Source organism: Macaca thibetana, chromosome 16 (assembly GCF_024542745.1).
Source record: "Macaca thibetana thibetana isolate TM-01 chromosome 16, ASM2454274v1, whole genome shotgun sequence".
Classification (NCBI taxonomy): Eukaryota; Metazoa; Chordata; class Mammalia; order Primates; family Cercopithecidae; genus Macaca; species Macaca thibetana.
In genome coordinates, this window is record NC_065593.1 from 1,206,212 (window position 1) to 1,229,061 (window position 22,850).

At 39.4% G+C, this 22,850-nt stretch overlaps 1 pseudogene; it reads right to left on the minus strand.

The window, feature by feature from the left end:
* Positions 1 to 241: 241 nt before the first annotated feature.
* Positions 242 to 21,474, minus strand: LOC126939046 (eukaryotic translation initiation factor 5-like; annotated as a pseudogene).
* Positions 21,475 to 22,850: the final 1,376 nt, after the last annotated feature.

Below are 22,850 nucleotides of genomic sequence, written 5' to 3' on the forward strand. Positions count from 1 at the left end.
TCCGAGTGGGTGGGAAAAGAAACAATTGTGAAATGCAACAGAGCATTGGGTTCTTCACAGCATATTCTGCTCTCAAGAGAAACTCTGTTACCAGAGCCTAACTTGCTGGGGTTTTATCAGAGTCAACTGGTCTAGATTCAGGAAAAAATCTAGCATCCTAGGTGACACAATGAAAATACTTAACTCCAGCCCCGCCCCCGCCCCCCCCCCCGGCCCCCCGCAACCCATCCTGTTTCACCTAACACCTAATAAAAGGGCATGAATAATGAAAAGCACTCATGAACTTCACACTGCAGAGGCACAGGTTCACCAAAATAATGAAATCTAATCATAGGACTGTAGAACAATTTCTGCCCCCAACACCTCAACACCACATTACCAACACCCTATTTACAGCAGTTTGTTATACACAGTGCATCATGAAAAAATTGCAAGGCATACTAAAAGGCAAAAATCAACCAATCAAATAGTCAATCAATCAATAAATCAGTTTAAAGAGTCAGAATATGCATAACAACCAGACGGGGAATTTAATACAACTGCAATTAATATGCTATAAATTTTAATGGACAAAACTGACAGCACGCAGAGACATACGGGTAGAGTTTTTAGGGTTTTCCAGGTATACAATCATATCATCAGAAAAGAAAGACAGTTTGACTTCTTTTCCTATTTGGATGCCTTTTATTTCTTTCTCTTGCCTAATTGCTCTGGCTAGGACTTCCTGTACCATGTTGAATAAGCGTAATGAGAGTAAGCATTCTTTTTTTGTTCTGGCTCTCAAGGGAAATGTTTTCAGCTTTTGCCCGTTCATTATGATGTTTGCTCTGACTTAGACATACACGGCTCTCCTTATTTTGAGGTGTGTTTTTTTTGATGCCTAGCCTGTTGAGGGTTTTTATCATGAAGGAAAGCTGAATTTTATCAAAAGCCTTTCCCATGTCTATTGATATGATTGTATGGGTTTTGTTTTTAAATCTGTTTATGTGGTGAATCATAAACACATTCACTGATTCGTGTATGTGGAATGAGCCTTGTATCCCAGGAATAAACCCTACTTGATTGTGGTCAATTAACTTTTTGATGTGCTGCTGGATTCAGCCTGCTAGTATTTTCTTGAAGATTTCGGCATCTATGTTCATCAGGGATATTGGCCGGATGTTTTCTTTCCTCACTGTGTCTCTGCCAGATTTTGATATCAGGCTGATGCTGGCTCATAGGATATGTTAGCGAGGAGATTCCCTTGAACTATTTTGGGAACGGTGTCAGTAAGATTGGTACCAGTGTTTTTTTGTATGTATGGTTTTATGTGGCTGTAAACCCATCTAGTCCAGGGCTTGTTTTGATTGCTAGTCTTATTACTGACTCAATTTCAAAACTTGTTATTGCACTTTTCAGGCTTTTTAGTTGATAAACATCTGTAGTAGTTTCAGGATACAAAAATCAATGTATAAAAATGAGCAGAATATCCATATACCAATAACATACAAGCTGAAAATAAAGAACACTGTCCCATTTATAGTAGCTACACAAAATTGAAATATATAGCTATACAGAAAACTGAAAAGGTAAAATATGTCTACAAGGAGAACTATAAAGCACTGCTAGAAAAGATCAGAGATGTCAAAAATCAATAAAAAATGCATCCTCATGGATTGGAAGAATCAATATCATAAAACAGCTATAGTAGCTGTGTTAGGCTGGTCTTGCGCTGCTATAAAGAAATACATCAGATTGAGTAATTTATAAGAAAAATATTTAATCGGCTTACAGTTCTGCAGGTGTTACAGGAAGCTTAGTGGCATCTGCTTCTAAAAGTGCCTCAGGAAGCTTCCAGTCACGGCAGAAGGCAAAGGGAGAGTAGGAACATCACACGGCAACAATTAAAACAAGAGAGAAGGCGAGTGTGTCAGAGCAGAGGTACCACTCACATATAAATGGCCAGATCTCAGAAGAAGTCACAATCACAAAGGCAGCACCAAGCCATGAGTGATCTGCCCCCATGATCCAAATACCTTCCACTAAGTTCCACCTCTGTACTGGGCATTACAATTCAACATTTGATTTGGGTAAGGACAGATAGCCAAACTACATCATTTCACCCCTGGCCCTACCAAGTCTCTTGTCCTCACACTGAAAAATACAATCATGCCTACCCAGCTGTCCCCAAAAGCCTTAATTCATTCTAGCATTAACTCAAAAGTCCAAAGTCTCATCTAAGACAAGGCAAATCTCTCCCACCTATGAGCCTGTAAAATCAAAATCAAAATCAAATTATTTACTCCCAAGGTACAATGAGGGTATAGGCATTGGGTAAACCTTCCCATTCCAAAAGAAACAAGGTACCCAAATGAGAGAGGCAACAGGCCCCAGGTAAGGCTGAAATCCAGCAGGGCAGCTTTAAATCTCAAAGCTCCAAAATAATCTCCTTTGACTTCATGTCACACATCCAGAGCACACTGGTGAAACGGGTGGGTTCCAAAGCCCGTGAGACTGCTCTCACACACTGGTATTGAGTGCCTGTGGCTTCTCCAGACAGAGGGTGCGAGCTGCCAATGAATCTACCATTCTGGGAGATGGAGGACAGCAGTCCCCGTCTCACAGTTCCACTAGACAATGCCCCAGTGGGGACTCTGTGTGGGCTCAAACCCCACATTTCCTCTCCACACTGCCAGAGGAGAAAGTCTCTGTGAGGGTTCAGCTCCTACAGCAGCCTTCCGCCTGGACACCCAGGCTTTTCCATACATCCTCTGAAATCTCAGCAGATATTGTAAAGTCTCATTCACTCTTGCAATCTGCATGCCTACAGGCTTCAAACCATGTAGAAGCTACCAAGGCATACAGTGCACCGGGGTGTCTGAAGAAGTGGTACAAGCAAGATCTGGGGCCCTTTGGGCTGAGGCAGGAGCAGCGGTGGCCAAGATGTGGGGAACAGTGTCCTGAGGCTGCACAGGGCAGTGGGGCCCTGGAACTGGCCAGGAAATAATTCAGTCCTTCTATACCTCAGTGTCTGTGAGGGGAGTACCTGCTGGGATGCTCTACATAAAGCCTTTGAGGCCTTTTTCCCATTGTCTTGGCTAGTGGCATTTGCTCCTTTTTAGTTATGAAAACATCTTTAGCAGGGGGTTGCTCCACAACCTGGCTCAATTCTCCTGAAAACAATCTTTTCTACCACACAGCCAGGCTGCAAATTTTCCAAACTTTTATGCTCTGATTCCCTTTTAAATATAAGTTCCAGATTTAAGTCATTTTATTAGACCATGCCACCTCTTGAATGCTTTGCGGGTTAGAAATTTCTTCCACCAGATACCCTAGATATTCACTCTCATGCTCGAACTTCCATAACCCCCCTAGGGCATAAACAGAATGCAGCCAATCTCTTCACCAAGGTGTAACACACATGATCTTTATTCCAGTTCCCAATAAGTTCATCATTTCCATCTGAGACCTTGGCAGCCTGGTTTTCACAGTCTATATCATTATTAGCATTGTGGTCGTAACCATTTAGCCAGTTACTAAGAAGTTCAACATTTCCCTCATCTTCCCGTCTTCTTCTGAGCCCTCCAAACTCTTCCAAACTCTACCCATTACCCAGTTTTAAAGCTGCTTCCACACCTTCAGGTATCTTTATAGCAATGCCAAACAACTTGGTGTCAATTTTCTGTATTAGGCCATTCTTGCAGTACTATAAAGCAATATCTGAGACTGGATAATTTATAAGAAAAGAGATTTAATTGGCTCATGTTTCTGAAAGACTTGCAGAAAGGATAGTGGCATCTGCTTCTGGAGAGGCCTCAGTTTCCTTCCAATTATGGCAGAAGGCAAAGAGCAGGCATACCACATGTTGATAATGAGAGCAAGAGAGAGACTTGGTGGGTGGGGGGAGGTGCCACACACTTTTAAATAACCACATCTCACAAGAACTCACTATTATGAAGACGCTATGAGAAATCCATGTCCATGGTTCAAACACCTCCCACCAAGCCCCACCTCCGGCACTGGGATTTACAATTCAACATTAGATTTGGGTGGAGACAAATATCCAAACTATATCACTACCCAAATAATTTACAGATTCAACACTACTCCTATCAAAGTACAACTGTAATTCATATGAAAGCAAAAGAGAGCCCAGAGAGTCAAAGCAATCCTAAGCATAAAGAGCAAAGCTCGACTTCACACTACACCGTCAGGCTACAATAATCAAAACAGTATGATACTGGTACAAAAGCAGACACAGACCAACGGAACAGAGTGGAGAACTCAGAAGTAAAGCTGCACACCTACAACCATCTGATCTTTTGCAAAGTTGATGAAAGCAAGTAATGCGGAAATGATCCTCTATTCAATAAATGGTGCTGGGATAACTGGCTAGCCATATGCAGAAGATTGAAGCTGGATGCCTTCCTTACACCATATACAAAAATCAACTTAAGATGAATTAAGGACTTCAATGTGAAACCCATTAAAGTCTGTGGCAAATGCAACAAGGGTTGCTTTTCTTCCTTTCTGTCAAAATTCTGACAGACTGAACCAAGAAGAAATTGATTCCCTGAACACATCAGTAGCACGTTTCAAAATTGAATCAGTAATAAATAGCCTACCAACCAAAAAAAACTTGATAAATTCACAGCTGAATTCTACCAGATGTGCAAAGAAGAGCTGGTACCACTCCTACTGAAATTATTCCAAAAAATTTAGGAAGGACTCCTCCCCAACTCACTTCACGAAGCCAGCACCATCCTGATACCAAAACCTGGCAGAGACCCAACAAATAAAGAAAATTTCAGGCCAATATCCTTGATGAACATTGGTGCAAAAATCTCAACAAAATACTTGCAAACTGAATCCAGCAACACATCAAAAAGGTAATCCACCGTGATCAAGTAGGCTTTATTTCCAGGATGTAAGATTTTAGAGCATGTGCCATATGGTATATTCTCTTATTTTGGAATGGGGAGTTCATTAGAGGTCTATCAGATCCATTTGGTCCAATGCTGAGTTCAGGTCCTCAATATTTTTGTTATTTCTGCCTCAATGATCTGTCTAATACTGTCAGAGGAGTGCTGAAGTCTCCCACTATAATTGTGTGGGAGTCTATGTCTCTTTGTAGGTCTCTAAGAACCTGCCTTTTCAATCTGGGTGCTCCTGTGTTCAGTGTACATATATTTAGGATAGTCAAGTCTTCTTGTTGAATTGAAGCCTTTACCATTATGTAATGCCTTTCTTTGTCTTTTGCTGGGAAGAGGCCCTAAGCCTGTCATGAACAGGCCTGAAAGAAACTGGCCACAAACAGGATTTCTGCAGCAATGTGACATGCTTGTGATGGCTATGATGCTCATGCTGGAGGTTGCTGGTTTACCACAATGAGGGCAAAGAACACCTGGCCCACCCAGGGCCAAAACACTCAAGGCGTTCCAAAACCACAAACAATGGCATGAGCGATTTGTGCCTTAAGGACATGTTCCTGCTGTAGATAACAAGCCAGAGCCTGTTTCTCTGCTCCTCACTAAGAATGCTTTGTTACCTGTAAGGAATGCTTTTAGTTAATCTATAACCTCTAGAAATAATGCTTATCACTGGCTTGCTGTCAATAAATATGTGGGTCAAACTCTGTTCGTGGCTCTCAGCTCTGAAGGCCATCAGCCCCCGATCCCACTCTGTACTCTATTTCTGTGTCTTTGTCTTCATTCCTCTAGTGCCACTGGGTTGAGGTCTCCATGACTGAGCTGGCCTTGGTAAGTGGCGCCCATATGTGGGGCTCAAACCCAGGTCGAAGGGTCACCAGAGTGACATTTGGAGAACGTGGAACTACACTGGAGAGCACCCGAGGACTCTTAAGCAATCCCCGTGGTGAGTAAGAAGGCGAGCTCGGAAGCATCCGGGTAACAATGGGACAAGGGTCGAGCAGGCACGAGGCTTATGTGAGTCTGCTTCAGCAGCTCCTCAGAAAAGGAGGAGTGAAGGTTAGCACTAGCCGACTTATGCAGGTTTTTAGTGTGGTAGAAAAATATTGCCCCTGGTTTCTGGACCAAGGAACTATGAATGTAGAGGTCTGGGAAAAGGTAGGTAGCACACTGAAAAAGGCATATAAGGATGGTGCTGAGGATATTCCTATAACTGTCTGGTCAGTGTGGGTTCTGGTTCATTCTGTCTTGGAGCCTTTCCACACAGATGAGGAGGAGGAGGAATCACAGGAAGAAGGAGAGTACAACAAAGTAACAGAAGAGGTGACAGAGCAGGTTTGCTTGCCAGCTAAAGTGGCAAAGGAAGGAGAGGCTTGTCCCTACCTCTCTGTACCCCTCATTATTTTGAAAAAAAGGAGTGGCCTGACCCTCCAGATCTTTATTTTCCAGAGGACACTGGGCAAAAAGTAGTGAACCCAGTGATCGTTCGAGCAGCGCATCAAGTGACCACTGTCAGTTCTATTCAGGCAGGAATCCAGCAAGCTAGACGAGAGGGTGATATGAATGCTTGGCAGTTTCCTGTTAGAATACACCCACCTGATCAACAGGGGAATATTATAGCTACATTTGAGCCTTTTCCTTTTGAAATACTTAAATAATTTAAACAAGCTACTAATCAATATGGACCAGGGTCTTCTTTTGTAATGGGCCTGTTAAAGAATGTTGCTGTCTCCAATGAGATGATTCCTACTGACTGGGATGCTTTTGCTCGGGCTTGCCTGACTCTTGCTCAGTTCTAACTATTAAAACTTGGTGGGCAGATGAAGCTTCCATTCAAAAAACCAGACCAAACTCAACTGACACCACAGAGGAAGCATATAAACCATCCCTAGCCAAAGCGGAATTCTTCTGTAAATATCTCTTTCATCCAATTGTTGTATAGTGTGGATTAAGTCTGGTGTTTCTTTGTTGATTTTCTTTCTGGAAGATCTGTCCAAGGCTGAAAGGGATGTGCTGAAGTCTCCAGGAATTAATGTATTGGGGTCTAGCTCTCTTTACCTCTAATAAATGTTTGCTTTATGTATCTGAGTGTGCCCATGTTGAGTGCAAATATATTGAAAATTGTTATAGTCTCTTCCTGAATGGACCCCTTTATCATTATATAGTGACCTTCTTTATCTCTTCTTAAAGTTTTTGTCTTGAAATATATTTTATCTGATATAAGTATAGTGACTCCTGCTCTTTTTTGGTTTCTATTAATAAGGAATATCTTCTTCCATCCCTTCATTTTCAGTCTATGTGTGTCTTTATAGGTGAAGTGTGTTTCTTGTAGGCAACAGATCATTGAGTCTTGTTTATTTTCATCCGTTTAGCAACTCTAGGTCTTTTCATTGCAGAGTTTAGTCCATTTATATTCAGTGTTATTACTGATAAGTAATGACTTATTCCTGTCATTTCGTTATTCCTTTTTTCGTTGTTTTGTGGTCTTCTCTCTCTTCTTTCTTTCCTTCCTGCCTTCCTTTTAGTTAAGATGATTTTCTCTAGTGGTATGATTTAGTTTCTTTTTATTTTTTGCATACTCATTGTATGTTTTTTGGTTTGGAGTTGGTGTGAGGCTTGCACATACTATCTATGCTGATAGCACTGTCTGCATGAACGAGCAACCAAATAAGCAAACAATCAAAAAACTAATAAAACCTCCATGCCTTGTCTTCAGCTCCCACTTTTTAACTTTTTGTTGTTTTTATTTATATCTTATTGTACTATGTCTTGAAAAGTTGTTGTTGTCATTTTTGATTGCTTCACCATTTAGCTTTTCTACTTAGGATAAGAGTGGTTTATGAAATACAATTACGTCATTATAACATTCCATTTTTCCATGTACTTACTATTACCAATAAGTTTTCTACCCAAAGATGACTTCTTATTGCTTGCCAACATGCTTTTCTTTCTGATTGAAGTACTCCCTTTAGCATTTCTTGAAGAACAGGTCTGGTATTGATGAAATCCCTTAGCTTTTCGTTGTCTGGAAAAGTGTTTTTATCTCCTTCATATCTGAAGAGTATTTTTGCCAGATATACTACTCTAAGGTAAAACTTTTTTTGCTTCAGCACTTTAAATATGCCATGCCACTCTTCTCTTGGCCTGCAAGAATTTCCACTGAGAAGTTTGCTACCAGACCTACTGGCGTGCCAATGTATGTTATTTCTTTTCTCTTGCTTCTTTTAGGATCCTTTTTTTTTTTAATCCTCGATTTTTGGGAATTTGATGGTTAAATGCCTTGAGGTAGTCTTCTTCTTTGGTTTAAATCTGTTTGGTGTTCTATAGCCTTCTTGTATCTGGCTATTGATATCTCTCTCTGGGTTTGGAAAATTATCTGTCATCATCCCTTTGAATAAACTCTCTACTACCCTTATCTCTTTCTCTACCTCCTCTTTAAGGCCAATAACTCTTAGATTTGCCCTTTTGAGGCTATTTTCTATAGATCCTGCAGGTGTGCTTCATTGTTTTTAATTTTTTATTTCTGTCTCCTCTGCCTGTGTGTTTTCAAATAGCCTGTCTTCAAGTTCACTAATTATTTCTTCTGCTTGATCAATTCTGCTATTAAAAGATTATGATCCATTCTCCAGCATGCTTTTTTCAGCTCCAGACTTTCTGCTCAATTCTTTTATTTCAATCTCTCTTTAAATGTATCTGACAGAATTCTTAATTTCTTATCTGTGTTATCTTGATCTTCTGTGAGTTCCCTTAAAACAGCTATTTTGAATTCTGTGTCTGAAAGGTCACTTTCTCTTTTTCTAGAATCAGTCCCTGGTGCCTTATGTACTTCATTTGATGAGGTCATGTTTTCCTGCATGGTCTTGTTACTCGTGGACGTTCATCTGTGTCTGGGCATTGAAGAGTTGGGTATTTATCGTAGTCTTTGCAGTCTGGGTTTGTTGTACCCATTCTTCCTGGGAAGGCTTTATAGATATTTGGAAAGACTTGAGTGTTATCATCTATGCCATCTATTTCTGCCTTAGGTCATACCCCAAGGCCAGTAATGCTGTGGTTCTCACAGACTCACACAGGTACCACCTTGATGGTCTTGGACAAGAGCTGGATGAATTCGGTGGATTACCAGGCAGAGACACTTGTTTTCCTTGCTTACTTTCTTCCAAACAAACAAGTGGAGTGTATTTCTGTATTCTGAGCCACCTGAAGCTGGAGGCGGAGTGAGACAAGCACCCCTGTGTCCATCACCATTATGACTCTGCTGGGTCAGACGTGAGGCCAGGATAGCACTGGGTCCCATGCAAGGCCTGCTATAACCACTCCCTGGCTACTGCTTATTTCTGCTCGAGGCCCTAGGACTCTACATATAGTAGGCAGCAAATCCAGCCAGGCCTGTGTCCTTCTCTTCAGGGTGGCGAGTTCCCCCAGACCCTGGGTGGGTCCAGAGGTGCCAGTCAGAAACCAGGGACTAGAGTTCAAAAACTTAGAAGTGTTCTACTGTACTGCAGCTGAGCTGGCACTCGAACCACAAAATGCAGGTTTTTGTATACTGCCCACCCTTTCCAAAAGCAGAGGAGCTGCACCCCACGGCCACTGCCACCACAGTTCCATGGGGATTACTGCCAGACCACTGCTCATGACCCCTTAAGGCCTAAGGGCTTTTTAGTCAGCTTGTGATGAATGCTATCTGGCCTGGTACTCATCCTTAACCTAAGCACTCAGCTGGCAGTTGCAGTCCTAGTGGCCTAGACTGCATTTCAAGTTTATTTAGAACCCCAGAGGACTTTAGCCTGCAGTGGCAAGACTTGCAGGAACTCAAGTTCCAAGTGCTGGGAATGGCAGTTACCCTTTAGCTAGTTTATATGCTCCCTCTGTAGTGTCGGTTGAGTTTGGTCTGGTTTTCCTTTCTGCTGTAACAAGACAGCACTGAGTTCAATGCCTAACAGTTGATTTACGCTCCCTCTCCTCAGTGCACAGAAATGCTCTCTGCACCATGTTGCCACTGCCAGGGAATGCGTTAGGCGTGGCATTGGCTATTCAAGACAGTTTTTTTTTCTACCTCTTCAATGCCTCTTATGTGTAGATAGTTGTTAAATTGGTATCCTTGCAGGGGAGACAATCAGTGGAACCTTCTCTTTCACTATCTTGCTCTACTCCCTATTCTATGTCACGTTCTTTTCAGACATATTTCAGAGTCCTTTCCTGAACAGCCAATGATAACCTCTTTTTCAAAAAGGTCCACATCTTACATCTCTTTCAATGTATGTGAAATCTTGGAGATGAGCCAAGCTAGAAGCATTGTTACCACAGACTCTACACCATGAAGAAGGTACCACTGAGTTTTCTTGTGAAAAATCATGGGAAATGGTGTCTGTGCTTCTTAATTTGTTCTCTAATGTCATGAAAAAGAACTTTGGTCAGAATAAGAGGGCCCATGGCTTTTACAACCAGTCTTTATGCATCAGAAACACTTTCTTTATCAGATGAGTCAATAACACCTTCTTCTTTTTCTTAAAAAAAAAATCAAATAGGATATTGATCTGCTCCTCAAAAGTTCTTTCGAGATCATCACTGAAGGAACATGTGCATGATCACTGATTTTATCTGTTCTATACCTTTGAGTTTCCTCAGTCGTATCCACCCCCAGTCATCCCTTTCCTCTTCTTCCACGGCATATGAAGAGGACTCACTGCATCTGGTGGTGGCGGTGATGGTGCTTTCTCACTGCTGCATATGGAGTCATTGCCTTGTCATTGCTCTTTCTGTTTTTCTTTTACTGTTCTTTCTCTTCTGTACCACTCACTATTTTCAGATGGATTTTTGAGAATAAATGTGCAGAGTTTATGATAGGTATGAAGCATGTCTCTATAGAAACTGGCTTTACAAAAATTACCTATGCTTTGCTTCTTTGGGTTGATGTGCAGATGCATTTCAGGATTCTCACTCTGGACTGAGAACACGTTTTTAAATGAATCCATCCAACATGTCTTGCAGTTTGTTTGCCTCATGAGATCCACTGATAATGTAATGGTCATTCTTGCCACCACAGGACTTGTGCTTCTAACTTACAAATAAAATATTTGGTGGGATGCACAGGAGGCCAACTGGGCCCTTTGCAATGTCAACTATGTTGACTGTAACTGTCTTAATTGCATTTCCTTTGTCCTCAACCTTAGCAGTCAAATGGGGCATATTTGGACACATTGTGGTTGATGTTGACAGATTTTTGACTTATTAGTGGCCTTATCTACAAGATGGACAGATCTTTGCAACTTTTTGGTATCTTTTGTCTGCAGAAGGCATGACAAATGACTACAAGAGTTCTCCATCTTTGATATGATGAAGTGCTTGCCACTGAGGCTGTAAGCTTCTTGCTTGTGTGCTGTTTCCCCAACATAGGTGCTAATGGCTATGCCACACCTTGTTTTTGACAAATACAAACAAATCCAGTGCTGTTTACTAGGGACTGGGATGGTGTAAGGTGTAGCATAAATCTGAGTCCCAGTCCCAGAAAGCAGAAGTGGCAGCAGCAAGAGCCAAGGGCTACCACAGAAAAGTGGGGAGGAGCTGTCCCTGCAATGTCCAGGGTCCACACCTATGGCAGCCACAGGCTAGAAACCACACAAGAAGAGATTTACCATGAGCTGGGAGAGTTAGGGGAGGGCCTTCTCCACCAGCAGCAGCTCACAAGGTTCAGGACATAGAAAGGGCTGGGCATGGGGTGCGTGGTCCACCCTTCCGCTTGTCTCCATTGATCTCTGGTTTTCTAAGTGAACAATATGATTTACAAGGAAGATGGTTTTATCATATTTCAAGATTATATACCATTTACTTCAATTTCCTTTATTTTGTTATTTACTTATATTTCTTTACTCTTGTATATTAATATAAATAGTGAGCATGCCTCTGGTCCCAATATAAATTGAAATGGTACTAGTATTTTGCCATTTTAGAATTACATTATTAGTTTTTTGAAAATAGTGTTTGTTTAAAGTCATTCAATTCCATTTCTAGTATAGTTTTTCTTAGAAATATCTATCAATTATTTTTCTTTCATCATCTATTGAGATGATCTTAATGCTTTTCTCTTTTAAAATGGGGACTCTAACTATTGAGTTTTCTGAGAATGAACCTCTTTTATTATTGCATTTATTTGCTTAGGGTGTATTTTTCTTGTGTTTAGTGAATTGTCTTTGCAAATACATTATCTAGATGTTTTTCCATTTCCATTCATATGTAATATTTTGTACCATTTAATGAGGGTTTAGTATTAATGCTTTGCTAAATTAATAAAAATGAACCATTCAGAGTTCCATTTTGGCTCCCTGTGGTCTGGAATTATTTTTAAACTCATTAAAATTTAATAATATGTTCTGTAAAGGTTAGCTAGAACTCAGCTATGAAAATGATCTTATTGCTTGTATAACGTTAGCTGATAATCACCTTTCTGATATGATAATTCATCTATTCAAGCTTAACACTCCTAGAGTTATTTTTTATCTGTTTTAAATTTCATTCAAAAATATTCTTTCCTCTTGGTCCTTAAATTGATTGGCAAAAATTGCATGATGTATTCTTTTTTCAATCTCTTCTGTAGTTGCGGTTATTTATTTTTCATTACTAATATTGTAGTTTCACTTGGTTTCTTTTTCACTTACTGAAAATTGAGAGCAATTTCTTTCATTTGTATTTCCAAAAGATCACCTTTTGGTTATGTTTATTTCTTTTATTGGTTTTACTATTTCCTCAGTTTTTCATTATAAATAACATTTTAAAATATTTTAAGACAAGTGTTTTTATTTTCTTTTTCTTCTTCTTTTTTTTTTTTTTTTTTTTTTTTTTTCCTGAGACAGAGTTTCGCTCTTGCTGCCCCAGGCTGGAGTACAATGGCACAACCTTGGCTCACCGCAACCTCCGCCTCCCGGGTTCAAGCTATTCTCCTGCCTCAGCCTCCCGAGTAGCTGGTATTACAGGCATACGCTACCACACGGCTAATTTTGTATTTTTAGTAGAGACAGGGTTTCTCCATGTCGGTCAGGCTGGTCTCAAACTGCCGACCTCAGGTGATCTGCCCACCTCGGCCTCCCAAACTGCTGGGATTACAGGCATGAGCGACCGCACCTGGCCTGTTTTTCTTATTTCTTAACAGAAATACTAGGTTTAAATCAGAGTCCTTCAGCTTTAAATAAAAGAGTATTGCTCTGTTTCTCTTTAGCCATGCCATGAAGTGTCCTTTTAACCTGTTTCTCCATATTTTTTTATTTTCTTTTTTGAAAAATGTGCTCAATTTCTAACATGTTTTTGTTATGTTTTACATATTTACTTCTATTTTTGTTGGGATGTAATTAAAGAATATGAACTATGCACTCAGTTTTTAAAAATATTAAACTTTTATTTGTGTCTAATACATGATCATTTTTGTAAACATTCCCGTGTATAGTTGAATAAAATCTACATTTTCTGTTTGGGGTATGTAAAGGTCTACTACCTAATGCTATCATATTATTGCACCCCAAAGCCTAAAATAGTATAATACACAGTAAGAACTTAGCGGATACATAAATTCTGCTGATTTCTTTATTTTTTGGTCAACCAAATTGGTCAAAATCTGAATCACATTATGGCAGAGTGCTATTGTCCCCTAATATCTATTATCTTTTTTGCTGGGCACATGGCCTCCAAGATAAAATCCAAATGCCCTAGCCTCCCTTGGAGTTATGTGAGGCCATTACATTTTGTACAGTAAGATGTCAGTAAAAACATGTGAGGAAATTCTGTGCCATTTTCTTAGAAATAAGTTGCTTTCCTTCTGCACTTTCTCCCTTCCCAAGTGATTAGTTTAGAAGAACTTCGTGGTGGTGAGACAGCTTCTGGCATGCAATCCAGAGGCTGCAAAGGTCGTAGAAGAAGCCCACAATACAGGTTTACTTTCAGAAGCAGAGGTAACATCTATCCCATACAGTTTACCAACAAAAACCTTTTTAAAAATTACGGTACAAAACAAGTAACAGGGAACTCTCAGTTTCCAAAGCAGCAGATAAAAAGCTCAGAAGTCACCACTCCTTCCGAACAACAAGTAAAAAGTTGAATAAAATGAAAAATCAACAACTCTAACACTTCTTAGATCTTCAAGAAAGAAGAGGTACAGGATAAACCCATGCTCCCAAAATTGGAGAGACAGAGAGACAGATACAAAAAAACAGATCTTGTATGCAGAAGCAGAAACCTCTATGGGAACAGGCTCTGGGACAGAAAAACCTGGACTGTAATTGATGAATTGCTGAAGGCTCATTGTGGACAAGTCTGAGAGTAAACGCTTCAGGGGGACTTGATAATCAGTCCCCCTATCCCCGCCCCCCCACATACTTTTGTGTGTTTTATTGTCTGGAAATTCACCAGGCTTTCTGAGTGAATTTCGGAGAAAATCCACCCTTCTGCTTTTCGAAATGGGGGAAAGGGCAGCGGGTGGAGAAACAATTTTGAAATACAACAGGGCATTCTGTTCTTCATAGTATATTGTACTCTTAGGAGAAGCTATGTAACCAGAGCCTAACTTGCTGGGTTTTATAAGAATCAGCTGGTCTAAATCAAAGGAAATACCCAACTCCAATCAAATTTATCATCCTAGGTGACAGCAGAAAAATATCTAACTCCAGCCCCCTCAACTCATTATGTTTCACCTAAAAAGAGGATGTGGGTTACAAAAAGTACTCGTGAAGTTCACAGTCCAGAGGCACAGGTTCACCAAAATAACGAAATCTAACCATAGGACTATAGAACAATTCCCACCCCCAACATCTTATCACCACATTACCAAAGCCCTATTTACAGCAGTTTGTTATATACAGTGCATCAAGCAAAAATTGCAAGGCATACTAAAAGGCAAAAATCAACCAATCAATCAGGTTGAAGAATTTTAAGACTGATAATTTAAAACAACTGCAATTTATATGCTATAAATATTAATGGACAAAACTGACAGCATGCGGGAACATATGAGTGGAGTTTTTAGCGTTTTCCAGGTATACAATCATATCATCAGCAAAGAGAGATAGTTTGACTTCTTCTTTTCCTACTTGGATGTCTTTTCTTTCTTTCTCTTGCCTGATTGCTCTGGCTAGGACTTCTTGTATTATGTTAAATGAGAGTAATAAGAGTGAGCATTCTTTTCTTGTTCTGGCTGTCAAAGGAACTAATTTCAGCTTTTGTCCATTCATTATGATGCTTGTGCTGAGTTTGACACAGATGGCTGTCATTATTCTGAGATGTGTTCCTTTGATGTCTAGTCTGTTGAGGGTTTTTATCATGAAGGGAAGTTGTATTTCATCAAAAGCCTTTTTCATATCTATTGATATGATCATATGGATTTTGCTTTTAAATCTGTTTATGTGGTGAATCACATTCAGTGATTTGCATATGTTGAATGAGCCTTGGATCTCAGGAATAAAGCCTACTTGGGATGGTGAATTAACTTTTTGATGTGCTGCTGGATTCAGCTTGCTAGTATTTTGTTAAGCATTTCTGCATCTATATTCATTAGGGATATTGGCTGGATGTTTTCTTTTCTCATTGTGTCTGCCAGATTTTGGTATCAGGTTGATGCTGGCTTCATAAGATGAGTTAGAAAGGAGCCTCTTTTGTGGATGTCCTCTGTCACCGTTGCTATTCAACATACTATTGGAGGTTCTGGCCAGGGCAATCAGGCAAAAGAAAGAAATAAAGCATATTCAATTAGGAAAAGAGGAAGTCAAATTGTCCCTATTTGTAGATGACCTGATTGTTTATTTAGAAAACCCCACTGTCTCAGCCCAAAATCTCCTTAAGCTGATAAGCAACTTCAACAAAGTCTCAGTATACAAAATCAATGTGCAAAAATCACAACCATTCGTATACACCAATAACAGACAAACAGAGAGCCAAATCATGAGTGAACTCTCATTCAGAATTGCTACAAAGAGAATACAATACATAGGAATACAACTTACAAGGGATGTGAAGGACCTCTTCAAGGAGAACTGCAAACCACTGCTCAAAGAAATAAAGGAGGACACAAAACAAATGAAAACACCGTCCATGTTCATGGATAGGAAGAATCAATATCATGAAAATGGCCATACTGCCCAAAGTAATTTATAGGTTCAATGCTATCCCCATCAAGCTACCATTGACTTTCTTCACAGAATTGGAAAAAAACTACTTTAAGTTTCATAATGAACCAAGAAAGAGTCCACATAGCCAAGACAATCTTAAGCAAAAAGAACAAAGCTGAAGGTATCATGCTACCTGACTTCAAACTACACTATAAGGCTACAATAACCAAAACAGCATGGTACTGATACCAAAACAGATATATAGCGCAATAGAACAAAACAGAGGCCTCAGAAACAATGCCACACATCTACAACCATCTGATCTTTGATAAACCTGACAAAAACAAGAAATGGGGAAAGGATTCCCTATTTAATAAATGGTGTTGGGAAAATGAGCTAGCCATATGCAGAAAACTGAAACTGGACCCCTTCCTTATGCCTTATACAAAAATTAACTCAAGATGGATTAAAGACTTAAGCATAAAATCTAAAACCATAAAAATCCTAGGCAATACCATTCAGAACATAGGCATGAACAAAGACTTCATGACTAAAATACCAAAAGCAATGGCAATAAAAGCCAAAATTGACAAATGGGATCTAATTAAAATAAAGAGCTTCTGCACAGCAAAAGAAACTATCATCAGAGTGAACAGGCAACCTACAGAATGGGAGAAAATTTTTGCAATCTATCCATCTGACAAAGGGCTAATATTCAGAATTTATAAAGAACTTAAACAAATTTACAAGAAAAGAACAAAAAACCCCATCAAAAAGTGAGCAAAGGATATGAACAGAAACTTCTCAAAAGAAGACATTTAAGCAGTCAACAAACATCTGAAAAAAAGCTCATCATCACTGGTAATTAGAGAAATGCAAATCAAAACCACAATGAGATACCATCTCATGTCAGTTAGAATGGCGATCATCAAAAAGTCAGGAAACAACAGATGCTGGAGAGGATGTGGAGAAATAGGAATGCTTTTACACTGTTGGTGGGAGTGTAAATTCATTCAACCATTGTGGAAGAGTGTGGAGATTCCTCAAGGATCTATAACCAGAAAATATCATTTGACTCAGCAATCCCATTCCTGGGTATATACCCAAAGGATTATAAATCATTCTGCTATAAAGACATAGGCACATGCATGTTTACTGCGGCACTGTTCACAATAGCAAAGACTTGGAACCAACCCAAATGCCCATCAGTAATAGACTGGATAAGAAAATGTGGCAGATATACATCATGGAATACTATGCAGCCATAAAAAAGGATGAGTTCATGTCCTTTGCAGGGACATGGATGAAGCTGGAAACTATAATTATCAGCAAACTAACACAAGAACAGAAAACCAAACACTGCATGTTCTCACTCACAAGTGTGAGTTGAACAATGAGAACACATGGACACAGGGAGGGGAACATTACACACTGGGGCTTATTGGGGGGTGAGGGGCTAGGGGAGGGATAGCATTAGGAGAAATACCTAATGTAGATGATGGGTTGATGGTTCAGCAGACTATCATGGCACGTGTATACCTATGTAACAAACCTGCATGTTCTGCACATGTATCCCAGAACTTAAAGTATAATAAAAAAAAAAAAAGAAAGAAAGAAAGAAAGGAGCGTCCTTTGCAACTATCTTTGATATAGTTTCATTAGGATTGGTCCCAGTTCTTCTTTTAATATCTGATTGAATTTGGCAGTAAATCCATCTGGTCCAGGGCTTGTTTTGGTTGCTATTTTCATTACTGACTCAATTTCAGACTTTGTTATTGTACTTTTCAGGCTTTTAGCTGATAATCAACTGGAAAGTTTCAGAATACAAAATCAATGTACAAAAATTAGTAGCATTTCTATACACCAATAACACTCAGGCTGAGAGTCAAATAAAGAACACTATCCCATTTACAGCAGCTACATGAAATTGAAGTGCCTAGGCATACAGCAAAGTGAAGAGGAAAGCTACAAAACACTGCTGAAAGAAATCAGATGATCAAAAAAAAAAAAAAAAAAAAAAAAAGGAAAAGCATTCCATGGGTCATGGATTGAAATAATCAATATCATAAAATGGCCATACTACCTACGTTAGGTTGTTCTTCCACTGCTTTAAATACCTGAAGCTGAGTAGTTTATAAGAAAAAGATTTAGTTGCTCACGGTTCTGCAGGCGATACAGGAGGCATAGTGGCATCTGCTTCTGGAGAAGCCTCAGGAAGCTTCCAGTCTTGGTGGAAGGCAAAGGTAGAGCAGGCACATCACATGGCAATAAAGGAAGTAGGAGAGAGAGAGAGAGAGAGACAGAGTTGGGGTGAGGTGCCATGCACATTTAAATGACCGGATCTCACAAGAAGTCTATCACAAAGACATCAATCAAGCCATGAGTAATTTGCCTTCATGATGCAAACACCTCCCACCAAGTTCCACCTCCAGAACTGGAAATTACAATGCAACATGAGATTTGGGTTGGGACAAATATCCAAACTATATCATTTCACCCTGGCCCCTCCCAAATCTCTTGTCCTTCTCACATTGCAAAATGCAGTCATGCCTACCCAAGTCTCCAAATGTCTGAACTCATTCTAGCATTAACGCGAAAGTCCAAAGTCTCCAGGGGTGGCAGTGGCTAAGATGTGGGGAGCAGTATCTGGAGACTGCACAGGACAGTGGGGCCCTAGGACTGGCCCACAAAATAGTTAAGTCCATCTAGGTCTCAGGGGAAGAAAGAAAAAGGCCTGCTAGCCCGGGCACGGTGGCTCACGCCTGTAATCTCAGCACTTTGTTAGGCTGAGGCAGGCAAGGTCATCTGAAGTCAGGAGTTTGAGACCAGCCTGACCAACATGGAGAAACCCCGTCTCTATTAAAAATACAAAATTAGCTGGTCATGGTGGCGCATGCCTGTCATCCCAGCTACTTGGGAGGCTGAGGCAGGAGAATCGCTTGAACCCAGGAGGCGGAGATTGTGGTGAGCCGAGATTGTTCCATTGCACTCCAGCCTGGGCAATGAGAGTGAAACTCCGTCTCAAAAAGGAAAAAAAGAAAAGAAAAAGTCCTGCTGTGATGGTCTCTGAAATGCTTTTGAGGTCTTTCTCCCATTGCCTTGGCTGTTAGCACTTGGCTCCTTTATATTTGGGCAAAAACATCCAGTGTGTGGTTGCTCCACAGGCTGATTGAATTATTCTGCTAAAAATGGTCTTTTCTACCACATGGCCAGGCTGCAAATTTTCCAAACTTTTATGCTCTGCTTCCCTTTTGAATGTAAATTCCAGTTTTAAGTCAAGGATCTAGAACTAGAAATACCATTTAACTCAGCAATTCTATTACTGGGCATACACCCAGAGGATTATAAATCATTCCGCTATAGAGACTCATGCACACATATGTTTACTGCAGCACTATTCACAATAGCAAAGACTTGGAACCAACCCAAATGTCCATCAATAATAGACTGGATAAAGAAAATGTGGCACGTATATACCATAGAATACTATGCAGCCATAAAAAAGGATGAGTTCATGTCCTTTGCAGGGACGTGGATGAAGCTGGAAACCATCATTCTCAGCAAATTATCACAAGAGCAGAAAACCAAATACCACATGTTCTCACTCATAAGTAGGAGTTGAACAATGAGAACACAAGGACACAGGGAGGAGAACATCACACACTGGGGCCTGTTGGGTGGCAGGGGGCTAGGGGAGGGATAACGTTAGGAGAAATAACTAATGTAGGTAACGGGTTGATGGGTGCAGCAAATCACCATGGCACGTGTAAACCTATGTAACAAAACTGCACATTCTGCACATGTACCCAGAACTTAAAATATAATAATTAAAACAAACAGAATAAAAAAAGATAATTATTTAAAAAAATCATTTTTCTCATGACTGGCTTTATACAAGGTAAGACCCTCACCAATGAGCCTGGCTATATATTCTGGAAGTTTCTCCAACCTCCTTAGGGATGCATCTTCTCTGGACGTGTACATGTAATTTTCCAATCAGGGATGTTTGCTTGTTTCTTTTTCAGAAGCTCAAAATCTCTTACTCCTTCTGGTGTCTGTCTGCAGTCCCACAGGTCTTCTGGTGCTGCAACAGGCTGCTGAGATCGCCTTTATTCTCAGCAGCCCGTACTTCTTCAAAGAGATGGATTCCCGTTTAGCACTCCAAGTCATGCAAGACAGAAATCAGGCACTCAGGTAGCACTCTGAAAAGCCACATTGTCGGCCGGGCGCGGTGACTCAAGCCTGTAATCCCAGCACTTTGGAAGGCCGAGATGGGCGGATCACGAGGTCAGGAGATCGAGACCATGCTGGCTAACACGGTGAAACCCCGTCTCTACTAAAAAATACAAAAAATTAGCCGGGCGAGGTGGCGGGCGCCTGTGGTCCCAGCTACTCGGGAGGCTGAGGCAGGAGAATGGCGTGAACCCAGGAGGCGGAGCTTGCAGTGAGCTGAGATCTGGCCACTGCACTCCAGCCTGGGCGACAGAGCGAGACTCCGTCTCAAAAAAAAAAAAAAAAAAAAAAAAAGAAAAGCCAGATTGTCAAACTTCTGTTCCCCTCTTCTCTTCTACTCCCAAGGGAGAAGCCAATAGTTGAACATTTTCTCCTGGTTACACTGAACAGTGCCCACTTGGGGAAAGGGCTGAAATTCAACAGCTTTTCTAACCCATTTCTAACCCATGGCAGCTGTTCTTGGTTTTGCACTTGCCTGGGGTACTGATGGCTTCTGGAGTTTTCATAAAGCCTTTTAGGTTGCAGTCAAGATGTCAGCCAGGGAGGGCTATCATCATCTGACAGTTTGGCTGGGGCTGGAGGGTCCACTTCCAAAATGACTCAGTCACATGGTTGTTAGCTAAAAGCCTCTCAGTTCCTTGCTACATGGACCTCCTCACAAAGCTGCTTCAAAGTAGCAGTTGGCTTTTCCTAGAGCAGTTGGTTCCAGAGGAAGGTGGGAGGGGAAAATTGTAGTGCCTTTCCTTACCTCATCTCCTAAGTCACAAACTGTCACATCCACTTTTTTCTACCCATTAGAAATGTGCTGTAAATCTAGGCCATATTCAAGGGGAGAAGATTTAGGCTGTACCTCTTAAAGGAAAAAAAATTCAATAAGGGTTAACACATTTTAAAATATACATAACAGTCACCACAAATATTAAACTTTAGTCATAAACATGTTCCAATTTACTCTATCCTTATATATTATCAAATGATTTACAAATCAAGAGAATGTCCAAATGCACTGGATTTAATATAGGCATGTGTTTTGTTACTTTAACATTTATAAAGATAATCTAAAATGTGTACTTAAAAAATTAGGCAGTTTTTGGATTCCTGTCTTCTTTCTAGTTTTCTCTGTGTCTGAAGAAAATAACAGTCTATAATTTTAATTAAAGCTGGTAATTAATAAAAATAATAAGACTATAGTTGATATAATAATTCAACCTGAGGCCCACATTAAAAAAAAACTAATTATAAATAAAAATATAAAGACTACAGTTGGTATAATAATTAGAAAACATTAATATGTATACTAGCAAAGATAATGGTAAGGGAAGTTAATTTACTAAAAACGGTAATTTACATAAAAAGGTACATGTAACATGTACTTTAAATTCAAGTATGATTAATTATATCTTAAAATTAAGGTTTTAATTTCATTATGCATTTACATACTTATCAACTTATGCATGTCTAAACATATAAAAATATACTACCACTAATTGTTAAAGTTTGTATAAGTTAAAGAAGAAATAGTATGTTATACTCAATATTAGTGGATTTGCCCATCTTTTAAAAAAGCTTATGAATACAATATAAATTGTTATATGGATTACAAACAAAGAGTGAAATTATACTTTGAATTTTCTTTTATATTGTGATGAAATGATTCTGTGCTCAGCTAACAGATATTCCCTTTTAACAACAAAATAGTGTGGAAACTCTGTATTTCTGGTAAACTCTTGAAAGTTTTTGAATTTTTAAACAACATTCTAAGGTGAGTATTTAAAGATCATGGTTATTGATTATTTTAAAATATTGTTCAGAATAATAATATTTTGTTTATGCAACCATGACTTACATTCATGTCTTGCTTCATTGAATTACTATTCTTGATGTTGTCTTTGCTGTATCTGGCCCTAAATATGCAATAATAAAATTGCCCAACTGTATTTTATGCCTATACTATCACAGGATTTCCAAGAATAACTACCAGATGACACAAAATTGTGCTCTTTGACTTATAAGTAGAAGAAGAAAATAATGAGGCTTCTATTGGCAACCTCCAAATTTAATTAACTCAAAAATTGTTGTGAAAACTTTTATAAAATTTAAGACAGATCCCAGAGAAGAACATCAAGCTCATTTCATTTTATACCTGTGTTCTACCAGACTTCAAAAAATAAATTATATGTCACTTAAAATTTTAAGAGCAAAGAAAAAGATGAAACATTTAAGAACTCATATAGGGACGCTAACATGATCATGACTGAAAACAAAGTAAATACTGAAAAAAGTCAATGTCTTTCCTTGATATATGCTATATACAAACAGAAAAAAGAAAACTGGATTATAATCACAATGGGTAAAATAGCTATCGAATTTACAGAAATGCAGTAAGAAATGTATAAGATACACTTGAAGCAGTCAAGAAAACTTTCAGAGAGTCTAAATCTAAACCTAAATCCTGAATTAGAAAACTTAAAAAAAGAGATGACCTTTGTCCCAAAATTTATAACTAAAAAGACTGAAATTTTAATCAGATGGCAATTTGTGTGTGATTTGATAAACTATTTCAAAGTTTATATAAAAAATAAGTACATGCAGAAATAGCTACTTTTGGCCAAAAGAAAAGAAAGAG